At 34.3% G+C, this 19,694-nt stretch overlaps 1 protein-coding gene and 1 non-coding gene across 3 annotated transcripts in view; one reads left to right on the top strand and one right to left on the bottom strand.

Annotated features, from left to right (window-relative positions):
- PRR16 (proline rich 16) overlaps positions 1-19,694 on the bottom strand; it is a 269,867-nt gene that overhangs the window by 57,680 nt on the left and 192,493 nt on the right. The window lies entirely within an intron of this gene.
- On the top strand, positions 4,845-4,951 carry LOC117311963 (U6 spliceosomal RNA). Its single transcript, XR_004526153.1, has one exon. It is a non-coding gene; the product is annotated as a U6 spliceosomal RNA (small nuclear RNA).

Raw genomic sequence — 19,694 nt, 5'->3', positions numbered from 1 at the left:
CACTGAGCAGAGGGAAAGTGCCACTTCATACCTGAGTCTGGCAGTATGCCTCCATCTCCAGCCCCACCTCCTACCAAGGTGATAGCTGCCATCACACCATGAGGAAAGACGTGACTTGTGTTCTCGTCAAATCCAGCTCTCCCACCAAAGCCACTGGACACATGTAAACTATGTAGGGATGCTCCAACATAAAGACACCCTTCAAGACCACCATAGATAACTGTTTCACTTAATTTCAGAGACAGAGAAAGATAAGAAAAATGAGGAGAAGAATTTGTCTCAATTGAAAGTGCAAGAGAAAACCCCTGGAAAAGCAAATAATGAAACAGAAATAAACAGTTTACCAGTAAAGAATTCAAAGCAGAATGCTAACTGAATTAGGGAAAAGAGTAGATGAGCACAGTGAGAAGTTTAACAAGGAACTAAAAAATATAAAAAGAACTAGTTATAACTGAAGAATAACTGAAATGAAAAACACACTACAAGGAATGAAAAGCAGACTAGGTGAAACAGAAGAATGCATAAGTGATCTGGAAGATAGAATAATGGAAATCATTTAGTCAGAACAGCAAAAAGAAAGACAAACTTAAAAAATTAGAACAGTTTAAGGGATCTTTGGGATAACATTGAGTACACAAACATTCACATTTTATGGGTCCCAGAAGGAAAAGAGAAAGTGAAGGGGATAAAAAAAAATGTATTTGATGAAATTATGGCTGGAACTTCATAAGCCTGAAGAAGAAAACAGATATCTAGACAAAAAGCACAGAAGGTCCCCAAAACGATGAGCCCAAATAGACCCACATCAAGACCTATAATTAAAATGGAAAAGTTAAAGATAAAGAAAGAATTCTAAAGGCAGCAAGAGAAAAACAGAGGCATATACAAGCAACACCCCATGAGGCTAACAGCTGATTTTGCTGCAGAAAGTTTGAAGACCAGAAGGGAGTGGCATGATATATTCAAAGTGCTAAAAGGGAGAAACCTGCAACCTAGGATACTCTACCTAGCAAGAGTATAATTTAGAATAGAAGGAGAGTTAAAAGCTTTTCAGACAAACAAAAATGAAAAAGTTCATCAATACTAAACTGACCTGAAAAAAAATGTTAAAAGGTCTTCTCAGGGTGGAAAAGAAAAGCCTATAACAAGAAATAAGAAAGAAGCAAGAACAAGAAGTAAGTAGGAAAGGGAAAAAATGCCACTAGTAAAGGCAAATATATAATAAAGAATGAGGATCAATGACTTAGTACAAAAATTAAAAGACATAAACTGTAAAATCAAGTATAACTACATAATGAGTAAAGGAATAAACATGAAGATGTAAAGTCTGACATCAAAAGCACAAAATGTGGGAGCAGGGAGTAAAAAATGTAGATCTTTTAGAAAGTGTTTGAACTTTAAGGAGTACCAGTTTAAAACAAATAGATATAGTTATAGGTCAACATGTACAAACCCCATGGTAACCACAAATCAAAAACCTACAATAGATACAGAAAAACAAGGCTGAAATGAATACAAACATACCACTAAAGAAAAGCATCAAACCACAAGGGAGGAAACTAAAAGAAGAAAAGAACAGTGAAGAACTACAAAAATAACAGAAAACAAGAAATAAAATAGCAATAAGTACATAACTATGAATCATTACTTTAAATGTCAATGGACTAAATGCTCTAATCAAAAGAAACAGGGTGGCTGATTGGGTAAAAAAGAAGACTCATCTATATGGTGCCTATGAGATACTCACTTCAGAACTAAAGACACACACAGACAAAAGTGAGAAGCTGGAAAAAGATATTTCTCATACAAATGGCAATGACAAGTGGGGGTAGCAATACTCACATGATACAGAATAGACTTTAAAAACAAAATCTATAACAAGAGACAAAGAAGGACATTATATAATGATAAAGTGATCAATACAAGAAGAAGATATTATACTCATCAATATATATACACCCAATACAGGAGCACCTAAATATATAAAGCAAATAATAAAGACATAAAGAGATAAGTTGACAATAATAAATAGTAGCAGGGTACTTCAACACCCCACTTACATCAATGTCTTACATCAAAGACAGAAAGCCAATAAGTCAGGAGTGGTCTTAAATGATACAACAGACTAGTCAGGTTAATAGATATCTAAAGGACACTCCATCTAAAGACACCAGAGTACACTTTCTTTTCAAACTCACATGGAACATTCTCCAGGAGTGATCACATGCAAGGCCATGAAAGGTCTCAACAAGTTTAAAAGGATAGAAATTATATCAAGCATTATTTCTGATCACAACAATAGAAATCTTTTACACAAAGAAAAATAGTAAAAGCACAAACACATGGAGGCTAAAAAACATGCTACTGGAAAAAATTTGAGTCAAAGAGGAAATCAGAAAATACCTCAAGACAAACGAAAATAGGAACAGAACTGTCCAAAATCTGTGGGATGCGCAAAAGCAGTTATAAGAGGGAAGTTTATAATGATACAGCCTACATCAAGAAACAAGGAAACTCTCAAATAAAAATCCTGGCCTATTAGTATATAAAGGAACTTGAAAAAGAACAAACAAGCCCAAAAGTCAGCAGAAGGAATGAAATAATAATGATCAGAGAAGAAATAAATAAAATAGAGACCAAAAAAAAAAAAGAAAAGATAAATGAAACCAAGAGCTGGTTCTTTGAAAAGAAAAAACAAATAGATAAACATTTGGACAAGTTCACCAAGAAAAAATAGAGAAGGCTCAAATAAACAATATAAGAAATGAAAGAGGACAAATAAGATACCACAGGGATAAAAAAAAAACCATAAACAAATTGGAAAACATATAAGAAATGGACAAATTTCTAGAAATATCCAAATTTCCAAGACTGAATCAAGAAGAAATAGCCAATCTGAACAGACCTACCCCTAGTAATGAAATTGAATTTGTAATTAAAAAACTCCCAGCAAACGAAAGCACAGAACTGGATAGCTTCACTAGGGAATTCTACCAAACACATAAAGAAGAGCATACCTATCCATCTCAAAACCTTCCAAAAAACTGAAGAGAGTCGAACATTCCCAAATTCATTCTATGAGGCCAACATTACCCTAATACCAAAACCAGACAAAGACATTAGGAAAAAAGAAAATTACAGGCCAATATCTCAACAATGAATATAGATGCAAAAATTCTCAAAAGAATATTAGCAAATCTAATTCAAAACTATAAAAAAAGATCATACACCATGATCAAGTGGGATTTATTTATTCCAATGGTTCAATATTTGCAAATCAATCAATGTGATACACCACGTTAACAAAAGGAAGGATAGAAATCGCATAATCATCTCAATAGATACAGAAAAAGCATTTGCCAAAATTGAACACCCATTTATGATAAAAGGTCTCAACAAAGTTGGTATAGAGGGAACACATCTCAACACAATAAAGGCCGTTTATGAAAAACCCACAGCTAACCTCATACTTAGTGCTGAAAAGCTGAAAGCATTTCCTCTAAAAACAGGAGCAAGACAAGGATGTCCACCCTCACCACTTCTATTTAACATAGTATCGGAAGGCTTAGCACAGCAATCAGACAAGAAAAAGAAATGAAAGGCATCCAAATTGGAAGAGAGGAAGTAAAATTGTCACTATTTGCAGATGACATGAAACTTTATATAGAAAACTCTGAAGTCACCAAAAAAGTTATTAAAACTAATAAATACATTCAGTAAAGTTGCAAGATACAAGATTAATATACAGAAATCTGATGCTTTTCTCTACACTAATAATGAACTGCCAGAAAGAAAAATTAAGGAAACAATCCCATTTACAATCACATCAAAAGAAGAAAATACTTAGGAAAAAACATAACCAAGGAGGTGAAAGACCTATACCCTGAAAATTATAAAACTTTGATGAAGAAATCTGAAAATGATATGAAGAAATGGGAAGATATCTCATGTTCTCAGACTGGAAGAATTGATATTGTTAAAATGTCCATACTACCCAAGCAATCTATAGATTTAATGCAATCCCTATTAAAATACCCAAGGCATTTTCCACAGATGTAGAAAAAAATAATCTGAAAAGTTATATGAAACCACTAAAGACCCTGAATTACTAAAGCAATATTGAGAAAAAGGAACAAAGCTGGAGGTATCATGTTCCCTTACTTCAGATTATACTACAAAACAATAGTAACAAAAACAGCATGGTACTAGCACAAAAACAGACATATAGCTCAATGGAACAGAATAGAGAACACAGGAAAATACCCACACACTTATTCCCAATTAATCTATGACAAAGGAGGTAAGAATATACAATGGAGGAAAGACAATAAGTGGTTCTGGGAAAACTGGGCAGCTACATGTAAAAGAATGAGATTAGAACATTTCCTCACACCATATACAAAAATAAACTCGAGATGGAGTCAAGACCTAAATGTAAGACCTTAAGACATAAAATTCCTATAGGAGAATGTAGGCAGGACACTCTTTGACATAAATCGTAGCAATATTTTTCTGGATCTGTCTCCTAAGGCAAAAGAAATAAAAGCAAAAATAAACAAATGGGACCTAATTAAACTTAAAAGTTTTTGCATAGCAAAGGAAACCATTGACAACACAAAAAAGACAACCTACTGAACAGGAGAATATATTTGCAAATGATATGACTGATAATTGGTTAATATCCAAAACATATAAACAGCTCATACGACTCAATTAAAAAAAAAAGGGCAGAAGGCCTGAATAGACATTATTACAAAGAAGATATACAGATGGGCAACAGGCACATGAAAAAATGCTCAACGTCACTAATCATGAGACAAATGCAAATCAAAATCACAATGAGAGTGCTCACTTTGGCAGCACATATACTATAATTGAAACAATACAGAGAAGATTAGCATGGCCCCTGCCCAAGGATGACATGCAAATTCATAAAGCAAAAACCACAATGAGATATCACCTCATACCCATCAAAATGGCTGTTATCAAAATATCTACAAATAACAAATGTTGGCCGGGATGTGGAGAAAAGGGAACCCTAGTACACTGTTAGTGGCATTGTACATTGGTGCACACACTATGGAAAACATTATGGAGTTTCCTCAGATAACTAAACATAGAACTGCCATATGATCTAGCAATTCCACTGCTGGGTATATATCCAAAAAACATGAAAACACTAATATGAAAACATATATGCACCCCAATGTTCATAGCAGCATTAGTTATAATAAGTAAGAAATTAAAGTGACCCAAGTGTCCATCAACAGATACATAAAGAAGACATTATATATATATATATACACACATATATATTTATATATATAATAGAATACTACTCAGTCATAAAAAGGAATGAAATTCTGCCATTTGCAACAACATGGATGAACCTAGAGAGTATTATGCTTAGTGAAATACATCAGATAGATCTATGTTATCACTTATATGTGGAATCTAAAAAATAAAACAAACAACTGTATGTAACAAAACAGACACATATTTAGAGAACAAACTAGTGGTTACTAGTGGAGTGAAGGAAGGGGGAGAGGAGAAGATGGGGTATGGGATTTAGAGACACAAACTACAATGTATAAAATAAGTAAGAAACAAGACCATATTGTACAGCACAGGAAAATATAGATTTTTTGGTAATAACTTTAAATGGAGTATAAGCTACAAAAATATTGAATCACTAGGTTGTACACTTGAAACTAATATAATATTGTAAATACACTATACTTTAATAAAAACGATAAAAATCCTAACTTTCTATGCCATGCTACTGAACTGTCTTCATTTCCCTCTGAAATTTTTTGGCACGATTTACAAATTAAAACATTATATAAAATAAAACTATAAGCATCGTAAGAAAAACAAAGTATTCCCTTGCTTTCAGTCATAACGATGATATCCAACTTATTAGGTAGACAAAAGTTGAGAAGCACTCATCAATAGTATGACTTGAAAAGTCTAAAGCAAAGTTCTGAGGATTAAAGTAGAATGTTGTGAAGTAATAATATTAAATCAATTAATTTCTAAATATAATATTTTTTAATATGGTGAAGATATCATACCTAGGTTGGAAAACCTAGGGATGAGGCTGGCCGGTTCCCCCTCATTTTATCCTCACCCTCTACCTTAACGGCAGAGTTAACTTTCGTCTATTAAATCAAAGAGAAGATCAGCACACAGCTATACTTAGGAGCTTGCATGATGTATTACTGATATGCCCAGTGTTTTAAACAAGAATGTCAATAATTCTTCATTATACTTTTTATGAAAGATTGTATTTTCTATAAGTACAATTTTGTTTGTTTTTTTTTTTCTGGTCATTTCTTCTTCTCTGTGATTCTCTATACTTTCTTAATATCTAGTTTGTACAAATTTTGCCCCAAGAAGCATTTTCATAGGCTTGGTTTCTTTCACGTATTCCCTAATTCCTGTATCAATTTTTCTGAGTTCTTATAAAAAATTTTACAATACATTGCCCAAGATCAGTATTCAGTTAGTATACATGTATATAATATCATTATTTGCCTGGATATTCTGAAGTTCAAACCTCTAAAAACACACTTGTATTTATCCTGGGCATTCAAAAGTGCTTAACTGAACCAAATACTTTCTAAAGTAAGATTTACCTTTTGAGATGTATGCATGTAACCGTTAGAAGCTAGACAAAAACATGACCATTCAGCACTCACTTACTCATATCTCCCCAAACAATTTGAATCAGACATTTGGTTGAATGTATTTTAATCATTTAAAAATTCTGGCTTACAAGAGAAATAAAACAAAACACAACCAGTGTTTCTACCTGTCGTTATACTGCCTCTCCTTTATCTAAGCTACTTTAAGTCATGAAGCTCTGCATTATGCCCTATATAGCTAAGTTAAAGCAGGCATAGATAGCTTGAAACACAAAAGGATTTTAAAGCAGAAAAAGCAGATCAATATTGAAATTCAGTGCATGTTATTCTATCTTCAAAGTGTAGAAGGTGGGTTTTTAAAATTTTTTCCCTTGCATGTCTCTCAAAATATAAACAAACACACAATTCTTAAGGAACTAGTAGATTTGAAATATTAGAGAAAAGGAAGGGTTATAAACCCAAGCCTTAACCCCTAAATAATTACTTTTATGAAATTTATAACATTATGTTTTTTTAGATTTCTATGATTGAGTGACAAAAACTATCAAGAAATAGCTTCTGTGAGAATATAGTCTTAATTTTCTCAAATACTGATAATTAGTTTTTTAAAAATAATTTTTTTCCTAATAAGTTATTTCTTAATAAGTTCTCTATTCACATTCTAAGAATCAGTATACATGTGTTTGGGATATGCAAACATTTAACAATTTCTAAAGGATAGTACATGTATAAATGGGGAAACCGAGGCACAGATAATTAAAAAGGAAAACAAAATCTTTTTGAAGTGAAAATGCAAGAGTAAAGTTATTTAGTGGCTATACATTACTCAGAGGTTCGCAAAAAGAGCTCTAAATATAAAGAAACAATTTCAAAATTAAGTAGATCAAGAGGAGATTGGAAAATAAAAGGGAATCAGACAGTTTAATTAATGAATTAGTAGAATCTATCCACCCTCCCCACACACACATAGTTTTAAATAAGGAATTATATAAGTTGAAATAAAATAAAAGTAACTTTGAATGTATTTGAACTATAGTAAAAACACTTTATTTGGTAAAGGGCTCCGTATTTTTTTTCCAAACCGAAGGAAACATTGAAAACACTGCAAAATAAAAAGAGAGAAAGAAAGAAAATAATTGATAAAAGGACCTGATAGAGCCCTTTTAACCAGTTCAGGAAAACTGTGGGAAGTCTGGGTAATCAGGCTGGATGCTAAAAGTTCTGTGCCAATTACAGTCTGAAAGCTATAGATGCTTCCTGGTTGCATAATAACAAATTTACTGAGGAAATAATTTGTGAGAGAGCTGAGCATAGGTCTAATGCTGTTCATGATTATAGACCTTCTTGAATACTGCATGAGAAATTTCAATAATTTTCAGTAATACAGGCAGAAATTTAGTACAAGTTCTATAATGAAAATAACAGTTTAGTGGAATGGTAGGATCAAAGGTGATTGTGAACTTGTACATGTTAATATGGTGCAGTATTTTGAATGCACAGCAAAACAGAATTGGGTCTAACTACTAATAACATAATGTGTTTTCATTTCTAGATTGACCTCGTTGTGGAAATTCAGAGTGGACATATATGCCCTATGCAATTGTGTTTCAGCATACCAGGGCATAAGAAGAGCCCTACTAAAGGAGCAGATAAATAGCAATTGCATTTACCTGTCTCTTCTGTCAGTGACACATTCATCTCCAGGGATATGCTCTTAACATTTTAACAGTTAGCTCTTCAGAAAGAAAAAAACAAAACAAAGCCATGGGGTCAATACTCCCTTCACACCCAATTTCAAGCTACCAAATGACATGATTGGATGCAGAGTTGAGAAAAGATGTGCACAATTGGCTTTTACAAGTGGATGTGAGCCAGATATAGCACCCCACTGTGACAGCAGCATCCCCCAAATATCATAAGAACAGCAGTCCCAAATCATTATGTTCAGGCTTCTTGTATAGCTTAAGAGCATTTAAAGGGCATTTATGAAGATGCCTGATCCACCATTCTTGGTCTCTATATTCAGAATCTATAACACGTTTTAGTCTACTGTACACTTTTAAATACAAGTATCTACTATCCACCTAGATTTCTAAATTTTCAAGGGAAATATTCTATCAGATACATGCATAGGAATTTTGCTGTGTTCTGAGACCTGTTGAATTATAAAGTATATCTTTTATTTTGACTTTCCCACAAATGTGAAACCTAAATGCCACACTTTAAAAATCGGCTGAAGAGTTCACATTTAATGCTAAGCTGTATTCGTGTATAATTTAAGTTTTAATGATATCTCCACCCTAAAGAAGATAAAAGGATTAACTCTAATCTCCATATGAACAGTTTTCAGTCTGTGTAAGGATATGGATAAGTGAATCTGAAGGCAATAAAAAGAGCAGAGAATTCTCTGCTAAGCAGATGAGAAGTCAACTTTAGATGATATAGTAGTACTAGAAAAAGCATCTCAGGGTAAATAATAATTTTATTTTAAATATGTATGAATTATAATTTTGACTCCCTATTTGATAAATCCACCAGACATCTTACATTCCATACTCACTCACCCCTTCTTAAGCTTAACATGCTCATGGCTTCCACTGTTACCAAACTGTCCTAGTTTTCTTTGCACATAAAATTACAATTTCTTCTTCATCTCTTTGCTCCCTGTCCTACCCTGCTCTATGAAAAGCCAATCATTCCCAAAGGTCCATCCTTGGCCTACTGCTCTTCTGTTTGTACATCTTCACAGGTTGATTTTTTTATCTATTCTTATAATTTGGCCTTTATGTAAATGACACTCAAATCTATGCGTTCAGCCCAGAAAGTTTCCCAAGATTCAGATTCATCTATCTATATTTTCAGGTGGACAACTACTGCTGAGTATTCCACAAGCCCTGCATGGTCTGTATAACCTTCAATGTTGCATATCTTTTTGTGCCTTTTGTATTTTCCACCTTGGTTGTACCATGATTAATTCTGTTACCTACCTTAGAATCCTGGAAATGCATCCTTTAGAGAGCTGCTTAGGAGATCTATCAAGCATGCAATGGTTTCCATACCATTCTATTGCACGAAATATTCCATTGTCACCATGAAAATAGTACACTTCTATCTATTGAAGAGGAGTAAAATCATTTCTAAAAATAAGCCAGTACTCAAAACCCTAAAGGTATTACTCAACATAGGTTACGGAAATAAAAATGGTTCTGGTTGACAAATTATACTGGAGTTAGGGGAGAAAAATGGGAGTTGTAGGCCAAATCCCACCCACATGGCTTCCCCTTCATTCCTGTGGCAGTTCTGAGGTACTCTGAGAGCCAAGTTGGGTCCCCATAGCAAAGGCTGAAAGCCTCTGGATAACAGAATAAAGTTCCTTTCTTGGAACAGCACGCAAAGCCCTCCATGACAAAATGCTGCTCCCCACCTCACCCTTCACATCCCAGCTGATGACAGTTTCTCCAGATGTCAGGCTGTTTCTCATTTCCCAATTTGCTTATGTTATCCCTTGACAGAAATACCCATTGAGCCTCTTCACTCCTATCATGTAGCCATTTACTATGCAGCTTTAGGATTTAAATCAGATAATATTTCATTCATTCAATTATTCAGTCAAACAACCATGTGTCAGCAAAAGAAGATCCTTGCTCTCACAGAGTTTCTAACTTTGTGATGAAGCCTAGAGAGACGATAAGCAAACAAATATGCAAACCCCAGCAAAGAGTGAACTGCTTGAATCACCTATGATTAGTGTCATGCTGGCCACGTACTAGACACTCAAGTAACCATGAATGAGCATCTTATGATTATCATGCACAGTGCTAGATGCTTTCATATGTCAATTCATTTTAATTCGCAAAATTATGTTAAGAAATGAGTTATTCCGCCACTTTGGTAGATGAGGAGACAAGGGGCTCAGAAAGATTTACAAATTCACCTATGGCCACATAGCTGGAGAGTGTCAGAATCTGAATACAAATCCAGAAATGTCCAGTTTCAGAAACCATCCATGTTCATGATAATACTGGCTTTCGGGGGCTATAAAAAAATAAAGGCTCCATCCTTATCTGAAATCAATTCACATGCTTAAATCTCTCCATCCCAGAGCGATTTCTATAAATTCTAGGAAGCTTAAAGCAAGTTTTACATTGTAGCACTTTAGAATTCAACAGAACTTAATCATGAGCAGTGAATCTGCAAAATATGCTCTGGGAGCCCCACTGATTTCAGCAATAGGAGAGAACAGCCTCCTGCAGCATCTGTTAGAATGAAATGGCTTACAGGCAGTAGAGGAAAAGCATAAATGGTGTACTGAACACCTGGTACTTGAGGCATTCTTTGCTATATAAGAACCAAATTAAAGCTTCAGTTATTCATTCTGAAAATGCTTATAAGCTTTGCAATAAGATTCTCAAATAATAGATGTGAGCTTCAATCATAATCACTAACAAATGATTTAATAGAAATAAATGGTTGTTACAAGAACATAGTGAGAATAAACAATGTTAAAAATAAGGCACGTGAGAGCCTGGACTGCAGGTTACTGCTGCCCAGATGAAAAACACTCCATTTTTACAGACAGATAAAGCGTTTTCCTGTAGAGTCTGAATAAATGCTCTTCTTTAATCTGTCAGCATGAATTCCCAAGAGAAAACAAAACCGGCAAATCTCAAGTTCATAGTTGATTCCAAATTATCCCCTTCCATTTATTGCTTAAATAGGGAGACCATATGGGAATTTAGTATAATCTGGACAGGTATGATTTGCCATCAGTGTAAAAATATCTCCTTAACTTCCTAATTGTTTCATTAAAACTTAATAACTTAAAAATTGCCTCCTTACTAGACCAGAGAGGAAAAAATAATTTGCTGTTTTTGTGTCTCATTTTTTCTATGCAAAATGCTTCTAGGCTCCTCTGTAAAAAAGTCATTTTGAAAAAGATAGGGTTTTTATTGCTGCTATCTCAAAATATTGTGGCCTGTTTAAATAGTTATATTACTTTATTTTTAGATCAGAGACCGCTGCTTTGCTAGTTTTAATTTTCTAAATTATAAAAGCAAATTACAATAAATAGTGCTTAAAAAATTAGTGCAGCTTCCATATATAGTTATAATATATATTTTGAAATTTATTCTCATGTAGTGCCCTTTTTATGCATAATTTGACCAAATAATACATGTTATTCTATATCATAATTTCTTCATATGATGTTAAATTATAAACACTGACCCACCACTGTCAATAGAATATTGAATAGAATATTCCATCAAATAAATATTCTATAGTTTACTTAATCAATCTTGTTTGTGAACATTTAGATAATTTTCAGATGTTTTTCCTGTATTATTACTAATTTGCCTGATCTCTGACTTCATGAATTTTAAATATTAAAAGTTTTCTTAATGATTATGAAAATAAACTATGGAAAACTCTATACTAGTCAACTTATTCTTTTCTATGTCTCCATATTTTAACAAGGATTGGCATCTGAAGTCTTAGTTTTGTTTAGATACATAAAACATATTATTTTTAAAACAACTATATTTGTCAGATCCACTACATATTCTTCACAGCAATTCTGCAAGGCAAATATTATTCTCATGTTACAGATAAACTGTTCAAAGTGTTTAAGCAATGTTCTCACGGCTTGTTACAAGGGGTGTCTGCATAGCAGTGTGGGTGATAAGTATCAAAAGAAATTAACAGTACAGGTTTGTGGAGAGGAGATGGAATTTTGTCTTGGACACCTTGGGTTTCCATTGCCTATAGGATGCCCAAATGCAGTTATATAGTAGGAAGGTGAACACACATTTGGAACTTTGAAGACAGTATTTCTCTGAAGACACCAATTTAGCTTATAAATGAATTTCAAGCCATGGAACAGAAAGGGATTATCATGGTAAAGTAGGTAACATGTGAGGCAAAGGGAGGCAAGTACGGAATCTTGGAGGAGCAGATACATTTGGCAAGAAGAAAGGAAACCCAAGAAAAAAAAGAAGGAAAAGAAAAAAAGAAGGAATAGTGGGTAAAGTCTTATAAATCAAGGGAAGAGACAATTTCAAGGACAGGACACTGATCAGTCAGCAATAAAGCCACCATTGGTGATCTTGGTTAGGGTTAAGTTTCAGTGGTGCTCTGGAGCTAAAGAGGAATTTTAGTGGGTTGATGAGCAGCTAACCTATTTAATAGGAAGAATTGTTTTAGAGAACAAAAGTGAAAACTGAGACACCTATAAACCATGGTAACAAAGCTCCTGCTGAGTGGGTAGAAGGACGAGTCAGCTGCCATGGAGACTCTCAAAGGGGTCCTCTGAGCATGGAAAGCCCTGAATTCAGCCCTGTTTATGGAAACCTGGCATATAATGTTTCCTTCCCATAAAAAGTGGACATGTCAGTCAGAAAGATCAACAGATATGACCTCTCCATTAGTCTATGTCCCAAATGACTAAAACCAATGGCAAGTACTCCTTTATAATTTACTCTGTCTAAGCCATTGTTAACTATTAAAAATATTAAACTACAAACCATTAAACATATTAAACTAGGAAATATTAAGATATATAAGAATCAAAATAGTAAGTTATGATGGTGACAGCTGCCTTATCCCATTGGCAGGCCATTTCTGTTTGCCAAGAGCCAGGAGAGAATGGCAAGATTCTAGTTTTGTTAACTTACATACTTTTTATATATCTTTAAAAAACAAAAATCAGTAAATTGTAGGGCACTGTGGAAACATTACTATTCCCCCACTCCCCGCCCCCTGTCGCATGACCTTTAAACAGCTCAGCCCTAACCTTCACCTCCAGCTGCGCTGCCAACAGAAGGCTCACAGAGGAAAAGTGCAACTGTGATTTCTTGATATCCACAGATAATTACTATACTGTTTGAATCTAAAGGAGATAATTCTCTGTTCTGCTCTTCTTTTGTTTAGCAAAAAAGGACTATTTACATCTCAACTTTCCTTATGTGTTACATTCAAAGCACTATCAGAACAACGGATATCTCATGAAGCCCACCGCATTCTCTTATTCACTATACTCAACACTGACTGGCTAAAAGATACTTTTAATTACATAAAATGAACAAGTTTAGTGCCAAGTACAAAGACATACCTTTAGCATAATAAGCCTCCGCTCTTTCCCAAGACATCCCCAAATGTTGTTATTATCAGAGCTTATCCAAACTCTAAAATCTCAAAGAGACTGGATTATAGATATGCCGCAGGTGGAGCTGAGTCCCTCCCTTCGATGACAGGTGTTCCTCTGTTTCCTCACTATATTATTCATTCAAGGAAAAAATAATTGAACATAACTTTTGTTCAATTTTTGTTTAAGGACCTTGAGCACTCAGAAGAGTGAACAGGAGCTCATAATCCAACAGGAGAATTCCACAGGAAGGACAGAAGTTGCTTGCTACCCAGAATGCTGGTGGTGGGTGCGTGGGAGTGTTAGAGGGGGCTCCCAGAAGGCCTGATGTGAGACTGGGGCTACAGTTGGCTGTAGACAGTGAAGAGATTTTTGATTATAAAATTATTAAATATAACTTTCTGCCATCAAGACACAAGTCTGGTCAAAGGAGAAAATTTAAAAAGGAATATTTCCCCTCAAAGCTATAAAAGGCATTAAGAAATATCCCACACATATTGGTGAGGAGAAATAACCCATATGTCTATATCTAGACTTACATCTCTGCATAGAAAATCAATGATGTTATAAATTAAATTGATCCTAAGAAATATTAGTAAAAATGTTATAAATGTAAGTTCTTTTTCTTTAACCAGAGGAAAAACTCTCAATTAATGTAAATTTAAAGTGGCCATAACCATCCCTAGTTTTTAAAAATATTAACAATTTTGAAATATAAGTACATAAGTGTTAAATATTAAAATGATATATTTTAAAACATAGTCTCTGAAGGGCAGCAAACATGTCATAATTTGTTTTTGTTTCTCCACTGCCTGCACAGTGCCTGATATACTATAGGTCAGACTAAATTCGTTGAAAAGTTGTGAAATTGCTGGAACCAGTAGACATCTCAGGCAACTAAATGTCCAATATTTTGTATATATGATACATTTCCAGGGTATTGTATATTCTCCTTAATTACAGGATGAAAGACAAATATATTGCTTTAGGTACACGAGATGTTATAGCTACTCATTAGTCACATAATGATATTAAAAAAGCATATTAGCCATTTTAATTTTATGACTCCTTGTTTTCATTTCACAGCTATGTGAAATAGAGCACAGTAACATCATAATTTTGGAGAGATGAACTAGACATTAAGACAAATTCCCCAGAAGGGAGATATTTGGCATGAGTAAAAGGAACTTATTTAACAAACCAGTCAGAAGAATTGCAACTAAACACTCATTATTTGATATTAGACTAGCCTAGGGAATCAATTGATGTTTTAATAGAGTTTGTTGGTGAAAATTACCTTCTTTAGGGAAATAAAAATATTTGATCCTTTTTACATACCTTGAAAAATTGAGAACAGTACATTGGGGTTTTGATTTTATTTATCATAATTAATGCAATGTGTCTAAATCCTTTTTTCAAGATTTTTGCAACTGTTGGTGACATAAATCCTTGAATGAATTTGGGAATTTTTGTATCATCTTGTTTTCATGGACAGATAACTCCTTTCAATGCTCTGTGCTAAGACTCTTCACTGTAATCTATTTACTCCCATGGAAAAATGAGAGGAAATTATATACCACTTCAATCATACAGTTCTTTGTTTCCCCCTTTCTCCAAGCTTATAATGTGAACCTAATAGAAGATGCTGATATGTAAAATTCTTAATAAATATTTTATGAAGAATGCATATGTAAGTCATCATACCAGAAGAAATGCATGACAAAGTGATATAACACACAGTCCTTTCCCTACTTGCTTAAATCCAGTCAACCAGACCTACAAGTAACAATTCAAACAACAAATGGTAATATTGTTCCCTGTCCCCAGAATCTGATCTCATGCTCTGATGCCAATGCCAGTGAGTGGCATCACTGTCATCAGGTCCCTAAGCAGGTAACTGGGTACCTCAAAGACTACCTTCTCTCCTTAACCCCAAATATATAATATATTTGAAATCCCATAGATTCTGCCACATTAATATATCTTTTATAACTGACCCCTCCTTCTTATTTCATCTTTCATATTACCAGCAGACTGATTTTCCTCCCAAATTAAAGCCTGATCCCATTATAGCCTACCATCAACTCTGCACTTAGCTAGAAAATAAAATCCTAGCTTTTCCTGGTAGTACCGAGAGTCCTCTAAGGTCTGGCAACCACTCACTTCTCTTGCTTCTTTCTTGCAGTTCCTCCTGGTGCCTAGTATCGTTCAGCTGCATCATGGCTGGAGGTCCCTGAATATTCTGCTCTGTTTTGTTCATTCTGCTCTGATTGACCAAACATCTGAATGGCCTTAACCCCTGTATCTCAATTTTTTTTCAACAAATATTTACTGAAAGACCTAGTATGTACCAGATTCAGACGCTGGACTAAATCTTGAGCATAAAAAACAAATCATTTAAACGTGCAGCCCTCAAGGAGATCACAGTGAAGCCAAGAGTAAAATTAATCAGATAGTCATGATCCTTTCATGACCTCAGTTCCTGCCCCCTCCTAATTCCTCACTCTGCTTCAGCCTTCTGACCAACTTGTTGACCAAACAACTCAAGTTGGCTCACACTTCAAGCCCTTTACATATTTCCTTTTGTTTGCAATATTCTTCCTCCAGGTAGTGCCATGTTTACTTCCCTTATCTTATTTGGTTCTCTGTTCAAATATCTACTCACAGCGGTCTGCTCTAATAATCTTTTTCAAGGTTAAAGGATGATCTGGTGGGAATGTAAATTGATACAGCCACTATGGAGAACAGTATGGAGGTTCCTTAAAAAACTAAAAATAGAACTACCATATGACCCAGCAATCCCACTCCTGGGCATATACCCAGAGAAAACCATATTTCAAAAAGACACTTACACCCCAATGTTCATTGCAGCACTATTTATAATAGCCAGGACATGGAAGCAACCTAAATGTCCATAAATAGAGGAATGGATAAAGAAGATGTGGTACATATATACAATGGAATATTACTCACACATAAAAAAGGAACGAAATTGGGTCATTTGTAGAGACATGGATGGACGTAGAGACTGCCATACAGAGTGAAGTAAGTCATAAAGAGAAAAACAATTATCGTATATTAACACATATATGTGGAATCTAGAAAAATGGTATAGCTGATCCTATTTGCAAAGCAGATATAGAGACACAGACGTAGAGAACAAACATATGGACACCAAGAGGGGAAAGGGGGTGTGGTGGGGTGAATTGGGAGATTGGAATTGACATATATACACTATTGATACTATATATAAAATAGATAACTAATGAGAACCTACTGTATAGCTCAGGGAACTCTACTCAATGCTCTGTGGTGACCTAAATGGGAAGGAAATCCAAAAAAAGAGGGGATACATGTATACATACATAAAGAAAAAAAATTTAAAAATCCATCACAAAACTGTTCAAGACACACTTTGGGAAAACATTTGCCCTAAATATAGAACAAACATAAAAATACAGTAAAATTGTGCATAATGCAGAAATTTCTATCACTTACAATTATTCTACAATTAGAATTATTTCTAATTTTCCAAATTTCCATTGTTTGATAGCTCCTTGACCAAAAAGTGGAAAAGAGAAGTGAGAATAGATTATCTTCCTTTTTTCAAAAAACTATTTCTACAGCAAGATGATAAAACCAGAAAAAAATATGGTAGGGAGTGACAGTTCTTTGAATTTTTGTGAACTAAAGCACATGAGAGTCTTGGGAGAATTTCTTATATGTGTAGAAGAAAGATGCATTATTGTTTTTTGCATTTGGAAGAGATAAAGAAAATGGGAATAGATCAAAAGGTAACCTAATAAACTGTAATTTGGGGTAGGAAAATGGCCAAATAAAGATGAAGATAAGAAGAATGGTGGAAACTAAAAAGAGGCATGGAAATGTAAAGCAAGTAGGGACAGAAAGCTAGAGTCCTGAGTCTGGTGTGAGGCATTCATGCAGATGGAGGTACCATTTGGTAGACTAGGAGACAGGAGGCAAAAGTCATCTTCTTATGGCTATAAATAATTATTTTGTCCCCAGTTGGCAAAATGAAATATCAACAAAATAAAAACTATAACAACTGTCCCCATTTCTGTGCCCATATCTCAGCAATTTATCAATAAAACCCTCTACCATATACAGAGCTTTGTACAGGGTTTTTCACTTTTTAGTTGGAATATGTCACAACTTCCTCCAAATTAAGACGATCCTAGGTAGTTATTTTATTTTACACAAACTTTTTACAATCTTTAGGGATTTCAAATCAGTTAGAAAGTTAGTATGTCATTCTCACCTAACATCAATTCACATGGGAGATCAAGATAAAATAATTTTTTAAAGGAACTTGACTTAATCTGTGTCATTAGTTTCTGTTATTAGAACATTTCCATAAATAGAAAGTTGAGACTATTTAAATTATTTCTCTTATAACTATCATGCTGTTTTCCTAGTCTCACCTAGAATTGGGAACATGCATTTCATGAGAAAATACTGGCTTTTCTGGTTGTTGTTGTACCACATGTCTGAAATCATAGTACTGCTTGTAAATGGATTTAATGAGCATAAAAATGTTCCCATCAGCTACAACCCAAAATGTCATCATTTCTACTCTGTCTCTCCTTTTATGATTATAATTACAACAGGAAAACTGAAAAAGGCAACACATTTTCTGCTATTTATGTGACAGTGTAATTGGCAATTACCTTAATGGAGTTAATTTATTGTGTAATGCTTAATGATGTTTAATATACCAAAACAAAAGCTCAGAATAAAATATTTCCTACAATCCATATGCCATCACATACCGTCAAACTAATGGAGCCAACATGACTATAACATCATGATCATCTATCATCACTGTCCTTATGACTCTGATAAATCATACTCACCTGGTATGAAATAACAAACTCTAAAGCTATAATGAAGCTTTAGATATCACTTTGTACATACATCTTCTAAGAAGAGCATATCTTATTTGAAAATTAAAACTATAATGTGACTGAAGCAACAACAAAAATCTTTAAGACACCTTTCACAATTTGTTAAAACAATGCACTGAAAAATTGAAAACCATCACATATTTCCTGAACTGCAGTCATAAACACACAGCATTAACATTTGTCCTCTGGTCTTACCCTCATTATCTCCATTTTCTCCTCTCAATCTAAAATCATATGCCCCTCCTCAGTGCTTCTCTTCATAACCCCTGTAACATCTGGTACATACTCCTATTAGTGGTATACCTTGGGATACTGTTTACAATCCTTTATTGTCCTGTTTGTTTCCCACACTAGACTGTAAAATTCTTCAGGGCAAGGACCTAGTTTAATTTGTAATACTTGTGGAGGTAATATTTGTTGCCTAACAAAGCCTGAATCCCTGTACATAGTTCCTTGATAGCAGAGTCCTGATTATATTCTAGGTGCACCCCTATATACTATGTAGTCCTGGAAAGGGCATTATCTTTCCTGGTCCAGGGTAAACCATGCATAGTAGCTTAACACTGTAATTCTCTTCTATTTCCAGTGATTGGTTTAGGCATAGTTGTTAGACACAAAGTTGCCCAATGAGAAGCGAAGGGAAGACTTTTAAGTGGCTTCTGGAAAAGATTTTTTAAGTCTTTAAAAAAATCAAGAAGGAGCTGACTGCTCTCCTTCTTTGGAGATTTATGAGTCCTCATGTGATGTCTGTAGCTGCAGAAATCATTTAGCAATTATGAAGGTGGTTTGCCAGAGACACTAAGGATAGAAAAAAACTGGCTTCTTGCTTATATCATTTAGCTGCTGAACCACCATCCCTGGAGTCGTGTGTCTTCTTGGTATGAAATTTAATTTATTAAAAAAAAATTTTAATTAAGCCTGATGGGTTGGAGTTTTCTGATATTTGTGGCCAATGTCTCCTATGTAACGTCAGTTTTTCCA

The sequence above is a fragment of the Tursiops truncatus genome, chromosome 3 (genome assembly GCF_011762595.2).
Source record: "Tursiops truncatus isolate mTurTru1 chromosome 3, mTurTru1.mat.Y, whole genome shotgun sequence".
In the NCBI taxonomy this organism is placed as follows: Eukaryota; Metazoa; Chordata; class Mammalia; order Artiodactyla; family Delphinidae; genus Tursiops; species Tursiops truncatus.
This window is presented reverse-complemented; position numbering and strand designations above follow the sequence as displayed.